The sequence below is a fragment of the Teleopsis dalmanni genome, chromosome 2 (genome assembly GCF_002237135.1).
Source record: "Teleopsis dalmanni isolate 2A chromosome 2, ASM223713v2, whole genome shotgun sequence".
Classification (NCBI taxonomy): Eukaryota; Metazoa; Arthropoda; class Insecta; order Diptera; family Diopsidae; genus Teleopsis; species Teleopsis dalmanni.
In genome coordinates, this window is record NC_051847.1 from 140,839,476 (window position 1) to 140,849,621 (window position 10,146).

The following is a 10,146-nucleotide window of genomic DNA, read 5'->3' on the forward strand; positions in this document are numbered from 1 at the left end:
TTATTTAATTCGTAAATTAAAAATTTTTTTGTTTCTCATACTTGAAGGAAAAATTTGGGGGAACTTTTATAAATTGATCCAATTTTCTAAAAATAAGAACCACATTAGGGTACCCACATCTGAAGTGATGGGAGGCTAGTTTGCATTGACATGTTTTATGTCAACACTCACATATTAATTGTATAATAATAACTCTCCTTAAACACAATATTCTTCACATCAACAAATCGGAATTAACTTGCCATTCACAAGCTTCCAAATATATGGCTAACTAAGAACTTGATGTTGATGTTGAAATTTTCTACTTTATAGACGATAAGTAATATTTTATATCAGAGAAGAGTATGTAACATAAGCTGTCGCATTAGCATTTCTGTAAATATTAATGTTGTTTGATTGTACGTTATTTTTAAGATGAATTTCTTTAGATACTCTATATTAGTTAACATTACAAATGGATTTACATTAAGAATGAACTTTTTAAAATTACTTTAGAAAGATAAAATTGTAGTTATTTTCTTACAGGAATTATATTTTAAAAGGACTAACTCTAATTATAATAAATACAATAAAATAGAAATTTAGAATAATTTTTAAATTTAATAAAATATTATAAATATAATCATAACAACTAAGTTATAATATATTCAGTTTTAAAATTTTTTATATATATACACTTATATTTATATTAAAAATTGTGAACCAAAATAAAAAAACAACAATTGTGGTTTTAATTTTTTATTCATTAAATTTAGAAGCGGAAAGATTTTGGTCTGTAATTTAATATACTGAAGATTAATTACAAAGCAGACCGAAATTTTTCTAATTTTAAATTAAATAAATCATAAAATTAAAACCGCAATAATTTTATTGAATTCAGCTCACTTTTTATATAAATTCTAAACTAAACTACGAGTTTTTCATAATAAAAGTTAATTGATTGAAATAACTTAAGATCGTTATGAATTTTTAATTAAGCAATTACTTTTTGAATAAAAGAATAATAAAATAAATTAAATTAAAAAATTCATAAATAAAAATTTTTATGTACGTATATGAATGCAATATAATAAAAAATTTAATAAAATTAAATAAATTAATAAATTAATAATTTAAAATTGTTTTTTTTATATAAAAAGCAAAAACAAATTGAAACTAAATCAAAAGGAAAATATTATATAAATATGCAAATACTAAAATATATTTCGATTTTTCCAAGATTATAAGAATCCTCTTAAGCATCAATGATGCTCAATTCAAACGAACTGGAAAGTAACTTATCATTATACAAACCAATTGACTATTTATTCAAAAAAGATTACATTGAAGATTGGTACTTGATTTGACTAGGCTTACATTTATGTCAAAACATTGGTTTGGGATCAGCAAACCCCACGAAGTACCGAAACAATTCCATAAAGTAGTTAATATAAATGTAACAATTAACAATTAATACTCTTATCTGCAGTATCATAGGTGGATCACAACGAGTTCGAAACAGACAAACTTGGGGTACTTATAACAAATGCTAATAACCGAAGATAATCCAAACAAAAGCTACTCTGTCCATATAGTTGCAAGAATACGACGAGCCACTCATCATTCTCAAAAGAAACTAGACCAGGAACTCTGTGCATATAATCTTTTATGAGTCCAAATTGATATCAAGAATTAAAAAGCAACTTTATGTGTTGTAATCTAATAACAACAAATGTTCTCAATGAAAATATGAAAACACATTGGCTGAAAAATGTAGTTACTGCACAAAATGAGGACTTGAACAGGCATTCAAGGTTCGTACTGCTTTTTGTTTTTATATTTCGAATAAGAAACTGTCGTATTATAAATCTTAACAAAACATATGTAACCAACGAAAATTTTGGATGGTAAACAATAATTTACAATTATTTGATTAACAATATTTTTGTGTTTAAGAAGTGAATGTCTTTTGTGTTATATACCGACAATTAAACCAACAGATTTTTGAAAAAACCACTGATAATGGACATTTGGCTGTACTCAATAATCAACTCAATAATTTGGAAAATGGAAAATGCAAAGAGCATCGAATCCACCTCAATTAGTAAAGAAAGCCGTTTTGGTTTTATATTACTAGTAATTATTGGTAGAGGAATAGGCATATTAGAACCAGACGGAAGTATATTGTCGCCTAATTTCGCCTAAAAACTTAAACCTGATTCAGAATATGTCTGAACAAAGACATAATCGGTACTCCAGTGTCTCCTCTTCGAACGCCGGTAGACATGTAGTACAGGCAATTCGAAAGGACAGGCCGAGTCTGGCTTCATGTCATCCTATAGTTAAGTGTCCTATTAGACAGAGGTACTTTCGATTTACTTTTGTACACTAAGTCACAAATTCTACATTTAAAATAGAGGAGAGTAGGGGAGATCTACATTTGGGCTATGTAGCGCTAAACTTGATTTGCGAAAAATGATGAACTCATTTCCTATTTGCAGCCGCAAAAAATAGTTTTCTATTAATTTTGATCTGTTACTGCAGGAGTAGAGATTAAAATAGGAGGCTTCATAGAAGAGTTACCAAATCAAGCTATATAAGATTTTCAGGAACTCGAAATTAAGTTAACCAAGAATTTATTTTACTAAAAAATTTTTTAAAATCATGTTGAAGCTGAACCCGGTATACTCGTATATTATAAAATTATGAGTACAGCATATCATATAGAAATATTTTCAGCGTATATATCAAAAAAATTAATACAATTTGACAATTTGTTTTGATATTTGTCGAATTTTTGAAATCTAGTATTTATGAATATAAGAGACGTATAGGGAGACTCAATTTATGTTGAACTATAAGTGATAAAAGCATTTTATCACTTATAGCATTTTTTCAAAACATTTTACGTTGACTTTTAGATCAGTATAAGCCATTAATGAATATACTTTTTAGTTTAGGGCTTAAATTTATACATTTATGATAAAATATATATATAAGTAAAACATCTTGTAGGTGTTAAATAGCCATATAAACGCAATTCCTATAAACATATTAATGATACCGGTCTACAACGTAGTTAAAGAAGTTTTAAGTACCAGACTTACTATGCAAACTTTAAATGACATATACTTACGTTGTAAATAATTATAACGGTATAATAGATTGCATATTAATTATATTAGAGTTTGTTTTATAGTTGTTAATAGATTTGTTATTGTCTTAATTATACAACATACCTTTTCGTATTGATTGAATTTGCATTTTTTTTTTTTGGATAAATATTAAACTAAAAAGTAATCACAAATAAAAAAACACTTTCTAATGTATAACACTTTTTTAACAAAATTTTTTAATTAACACTATAATTTTTTTTTAAATTTTGAATTAAATTCATATTTATCAAATACTAAATTAAATTCAAATTTAAAAAAATATTGCACTAATCTTTCTTTTTTACAATTCACATAAAATCTTTATGTTTGATTAAAAATAAATATTTTATTGCAACAACAATTTTCGATTCAATAGAAAACAGAAAAAAATAAATACTGCATTTACAATAAGCAACAATGGTTACTGTTAACTTTATTTTACACTCATTCACTATTTCTCTCTTTTAACGCAGCTAAAGCAGCATTGCTTCTATTAAATTAATCGCTCTGCTTGCAGCACTGCTAAATGGTGCTATGTTTTTTGTTTTTGCATTGTATGCATATTAGTTTGCTGTACTTAAAAACGGTTTTTAAATTTGTTTAAATTTTTGCGGCTTCAAAAAAATATATGTTAACTTCAAAACAATTATCAGTTATTACTTAATATTCTATTATTATATTAATTAAATATTTTCTCATAATTTATTAAACCGTTTTAAGAAATGTTTCTTTCTTTCTAAATAAAATGCAATGCGCATTAAAATACTTTATATAATGTAAGAATATTTTAGATCACAGTCTGCTTATTATTATGATTGGAAAATAATATCATTAACAATTTTTTTATTGATATTCAAATTTATGCAATATCCACTGAACATATATATTAATTTAATATTTAACGCTTCTCCATTAAAAGATAGCTGAAGCAATAAACTATTCTTTTTTTTCAAAGAATGATGCTACAAAGTGAACAGCGCGAATGGAACTAATCTCACTCGAAATATTGTTTGCAAATTTTGTGTGCTTATCTGTTAACGGTTTTGTTTGCTTGTTTTTGTTTGTACTGCCTTACCGATGACATGTAATTTCTTTTGCTCGTTCAAATGCATAATTTTAATGCAAATGTTAAGCAACAAAAAATAATTCTTTGTTTATTACTTGAATTTTTTATTTATTATCTTTTAAAAATATGGTCTGCAATAATCGTACAATTTACTACATGAATATTATATATTTACAATAATTGTACTTAAATTATTACTTTTATACATATTGTTATTATTCAAATGTTTAAATTTTATTAATAAAGTAATAAGGTAGTAAGTTATTCATATTAAACATAAAAGACGATAATATATAAAAAAATAATATTATTATTTTGTACATAATATAACATATGTATGTATTTAAATACACAACAAACGTATATGTGCTTTGAATGACGCCATGCACAACTAAAGATACGATTAAATAGAGGTGGTACGGTACGGTCCAGTACAATATCATACATTCTACAAAAACGATATAATCAAGATAACACATACGGTACCGCATCTGTGTACGGTATCGTACTGTCCATCTACTTTATGCTTTACATAAACATTATTTTAAATAAATATTTATAAATAATAAATAACGCTTTACAATTTTATCAGTGTCCTCATGTTGGACAGTTGGACAGACACAAATCCAATGACCATCACCAGTCCTGTCGTGCTTTTTGCTCCACCGCTAAAGACTCGATGAACACCTGTTGTCTTTGGCGCGCAAATATCTAACTTGTCGACGCAATCTCCCTCCCAATACACTTCTCACTGATCTCCTCTAAGCTCTTTCCTGCAAGCCTCCACAATCCACAATCAACGGCTGACATTCTGACTTTCATTCAGGAGGTGGAATATCTTTTATTCGGTTAGGGTCTGTTGCAGCACACAAGATCAACTCCGCTCCGTTGGGAGCTGATACCCCGTTATTTCTATTCTTTTCTATTTTTATTGTTAGTCTGTAGTCTTTTAGTCGAGTTAGAAATATCTCGTAGAAACCTGAATTATATTTTCGATAGTCGTTGTCAATATATATATAGTCAAAAATTTGTTTATATGTCATAAACTATATAAAAATATGTATATAAAGGAAGAAATAATGACATTAAGATAAACCTTGTATGTCACAAAACTTCTCAAAAGTTGAAGTTGTAACCAACTCTCAGTCTGATAGAATGAAAATGTGAGTACGGAAAATAACTTTAAATATATAATTTATCCGTGTACCATAAATACGACATAATTATGAGTCTTTTTAACTATGCGTAACAATTAAAAGATATTAAAATATCTTTAAAATATCTGCGGTACACTAAAGATATTGTTAAAAGATTAATAAAATTTGTGACTACCTCTTGTGGACAAACTAGTTGAAGTTCATTATATTTGTTAGTGTATTTCAATTTAAATAACTTACTTTCAAGAAGTAATAAAATTCTACTTTAACTTTTTACATATCCTGTTTTTCAGAGTCCTAAGGGTAACATATATTTTTATTAGGCTTTGATTTGATTGAATTATTAAGGCGACATAAACTTCGGCATAAAATCTGACACAAACCTTTAGTATTTTTTGATATTTATGTGCTTTTGAAAGGCACTAAAATACGAAATCATTGAATTAATGAAGAGAATGGACAGAATTTCAAATATATGCCTGAGTACAAATATAAAAACGGAACTGCTGAAATTCACTCATAAAAATATAAATTTCAGAATATTGAAATATAAAAATTTCTGAAGTTCATCATTTTAATAAGTAATTTTATACGAAGTGTGTTTAAGAAAACTTTAATACTTATAATATTAAGATTTGATTATTTCAAAAAAAATTTGTTTTAAATATATCATACATAAATAATAAATTAAGTGTACAAAATTTTTCACAAAAAATAAATAAAAAATAGATAAAATTCCATTATAAATTAATAACTGAAAATATATCTGAGTGCAGTTTCAAATGAATTTATTTATAAATTTTATATGTATATCTTTTTCAAATAAGATGACTTTAGGGATAACCCAAGACCAAAATTCAAGGAATAACTGTGTACATATGTTAGGAAAACATTATGACATCCGTTTTGACTTTCATCGGCTTTTCTATAAGAATATTTAATTCTATATTTAAAAAAAATAATACAATTTCTCTTACAAAAAAAAAATTTGTTTTAATATTGTATTTGTATATAAAAAAATTTTAATATCAAACAAATTTTTATACTTTTTACATTGTAAATATTTCGGAGAGTAGTGAACTACAACAACAAAAATTATTTTTTATATTATTATTAATTAATTGAATTTTCGGCTGACCACACAGCTATTTCAAATATTGCCAAATACCTGTCATCAGTTATCTTGGAAATTATTCGTAAATAATTTTTTGAGACTGCAAATACCAAGGATTGGACTCCTGCTCTGCTAAATTTGAAGTACGGCTTTGGGTCAGTTGACCAGTGGACCAGTATTCTGAAATACTCGAAAATACTTCACATATATAATATACATATATTGCATCAAGGAGACCCATTTAGAGAATTGAGAATGGGAAATTTAACTTACTAAACTCTTCTGTTAAATAATTCCAAAAACAAACCTAATATGAAAACCTAATATGTAATGTGTATAGTTACAAGTATCTCGATACAGATATACAGATACATATATCTGTACCTTGATTGTTACTTGGATACATTACCAGTACCAAACTGTGTCTGTATGTAGATTTAGTATGTTGTATCTTTATGTTAGAATAGATCGAATTAAAAATTATATTAATGCCTCAAAATTTGATTTCATTATTTAAAATTTTAAATTCTAAAATTTATAGTTAAAGTCAGATGTACCTTGTGATCCCGCGCTTATCCAATCGGTAAATTTGTTTTATTTTTACGCTGGCAACACTATTATACACATTCTGTCAAAGTTTAATGCATATCGTACGATTAGTTTTTGTTTGGCGTATATACAAAGAAGTCGAAAAATTATCGTGTGGCGATTTTTATAATGGATCAAAAATTAGAACAGCGTGCATCAAATTTTGTGTTGCAAATGAATTCAAGTGCGCCGAAATGTTGAAAATGTTAAAAAAGGCCTTTAGTGATTGGTGTGTGTCGCAATCACGAGTATACGAATGGTTTAAAAGGTTTAAAGATGGTCGTACATGCTTGGACCATGATGATATCCCTGGCCGCTCAACAACTTCTGTTACTTAAGAAAACATTGAATCGGCAAGCAGATTGTGTCGGAACATCGTTGTGAACTGATTAGAGAGATTGCAGTGTTGTTGAGCATCTCATATGGATCGGCCGAACACATTTTAACTGATGTTTTGGGTTAAAACGCGTCGCTTCTCGGCTGGTGCCAAAAAAGTTGAATTTCATTCAAAAAAAGCGTCGTTGTGATGTGGCCAAAGAGATGAAAGTGACCATATATGCGATGCCCAACAACAGATAGTGTCAAATGCATCATAACTGGTGATGAGACATGGGTGAATGATTTTGACATGCCCATCAAACAACAATCGACCAAATGGTGCTTCGAAGTGAGTCGAAACCGAAAAGAGAACGCCAAAGTCGGTCCAAAATCAAGGTTATGCTGACTGTTTTTTTCGATATTCGTGGTGTGGTACACTATGAATTCCTTCTGGACGGTCAAATGGTCAAACGGTCAAAAGGAGTATTATTTTATTAGTATTACAGCGTTGGTTGTGTCGCAGTTTTTGAACAAAAACTCCTCCAATATCATTAACCAAGCACCGTACTCTCCAGATATGGCCTCGTGTGACTTTTTTCTCTTCCTCTTCCCCCGACTCAAATTGCCATTGCGAGGAACGCGTTTTGAGACCATAGAGGCGATAAAAGAGAATTCGCTGGGTGAACTAAAGGACATACCTTCGGTGGCCTATAAAACTTGTATGGAAAATTGGATCAAGCGTTGGCATGCATGTATTGCCGCAGGAGGAGAGTTCTTTGAAGGTGATAATAAAGGAAATTATTAAAAATTAAAATTTTGCGTTTTTTTTTAATTTTCGTTCTTTTTTGATCATAAGGTAAGAACACTTTTTGATCTTAGTTTCATCTAAATAAGATATCAATTGAACAATCTTTAATATTCCACCGAAAATAGTTTGTAAACTTTTATTTATAATTTTAAATACATCAGTATTTTAAAATTAAGCTTAAACTATATTTTTAGTATATCTGGCTTTATATTTTAAAATCAAAAAATATATTAAATTCAGAATTATATCCATTTATTAAAATATGATTTCATAACCAAAACTTTCAAAATTATATATAAGATCGTGAAAAAAAGAAAAGTTACATGATATGCATTAATTTATTGAAATATTTTCATAAAAATATCTATTTTAATTTGCGCTTAAAACAGAAAGATATCGAATAGCTGTCACTTCAAAACTTCAAATGCCATAAACTTTGTAGATACATTACGACAGATATTAAAAGATTAAATTTTATGTCTTTGATAAATATTGACATTAAAAATATTAAATGTTATTATGTAGCTATTATGTACGTTGGTATATTGTAAGTTTATTAAAGTTTACACAGAGGTTCAAATTAAAATGTACCACGTAGCGTATGAGCAACATGTTTTCCCTTGCAAAATGTGACTGAGCCCAGCAAAGATACCGTATTTTTGTGTCTTAAAGGTTTTATATTGAAAAGATTTTTTAATACTTTTAAAGCTAATAACTTAAGTAAATACTCACCTGCGGTGTACACTCAGAGGAATATTGCCTACAATAATATTTGTCTGCGTGTCGCTGTTGCTGCTGCTGCTGTTGCTAGTGTTGTTGTTGTTGTTGCTGTTATCGTCCTGTTGCTTCTCGTTTACTTTTGAAATATTTAACGCGCCTCAATTTCGTACTCAAATATTAGTTCTGAGATTTCGTTGGCTTTTTTCGGTTTTGTGTAATTTGTGTTTTATTATTACTTTTCTTTTGCCCACTGCCGCCAAACATTTACGGTGCTGCATTTACTGCGAGATTTATGAAATTGCCGGAAATCGGAGCGTCGCAAGTATTTTCTAATGTTTCCGTTTCCTACGCAATGTTCTGCCTGGAATTGTTGGCAGCTTCGGTTGCTTCAGCTGCTTCAGTTACTTTGGTTGCTTTAGCTTGAATTAAATTAGCACGTGATGACGATAATTTTTTTGGTTTGTTTTTTATTGTTATTTTTCATTTTTATTATTGTTTTTCTTTTATTTTCTTTTTGTTTTTTTTTTTTGAATTTATTTTAGTTCCGTTTTACTTTGTAGCTCACAACAACCGAGCGTGGTGGTAAGCGTGAAAATTGTACGGAGAGTTCTAAAATTTCACCGGATTTAAGTGAAATTTGATGCGGGTCACGTTTAAGGAATGTGTTGGGCGGTTAATTGCTGTTAAAAGGGGATTTTTAAATTTAATTTAACCAAAATTATTTATTTAGACTCATTAGCAAAATATTCATTGAAGTTATGTATTTTTAATATTTTCCCTATAATTAAAAGCAGAAACTTTTTCATTTATGCCAATGATTTATGAATAAAATATTTTCATCAAAGTTTTATAAATGTCTTTGAAATATTAAATGTTTTTGCTGCTAAAATTTGATGAAAGGAGGAAAGTTATAATTACAGGCAAATTAGATTATATTTGAAGGCTGGGCTGAGTTTTTTTAATCATGTACATTTTTCCATCAGAAATGGATCCTTTAAATCGCAACCCATAAATAATATAATATTGTCATTGATATTGTATTCGAAAAATAATTGATTATTTGTTACAGAATAGTGGTTGATGATAGAAATTTGACTAAAATAAATTATTTCGTTTTAATATCAGAATATTTTAATATCAGAACTTTAATACAAAAAAAATTGTGTACTTGAAATTAAAAATTAACTTTTGAAGAGAAGTCTAAAAAACTCGCAAATATTTATGTAAATAATAACTACATA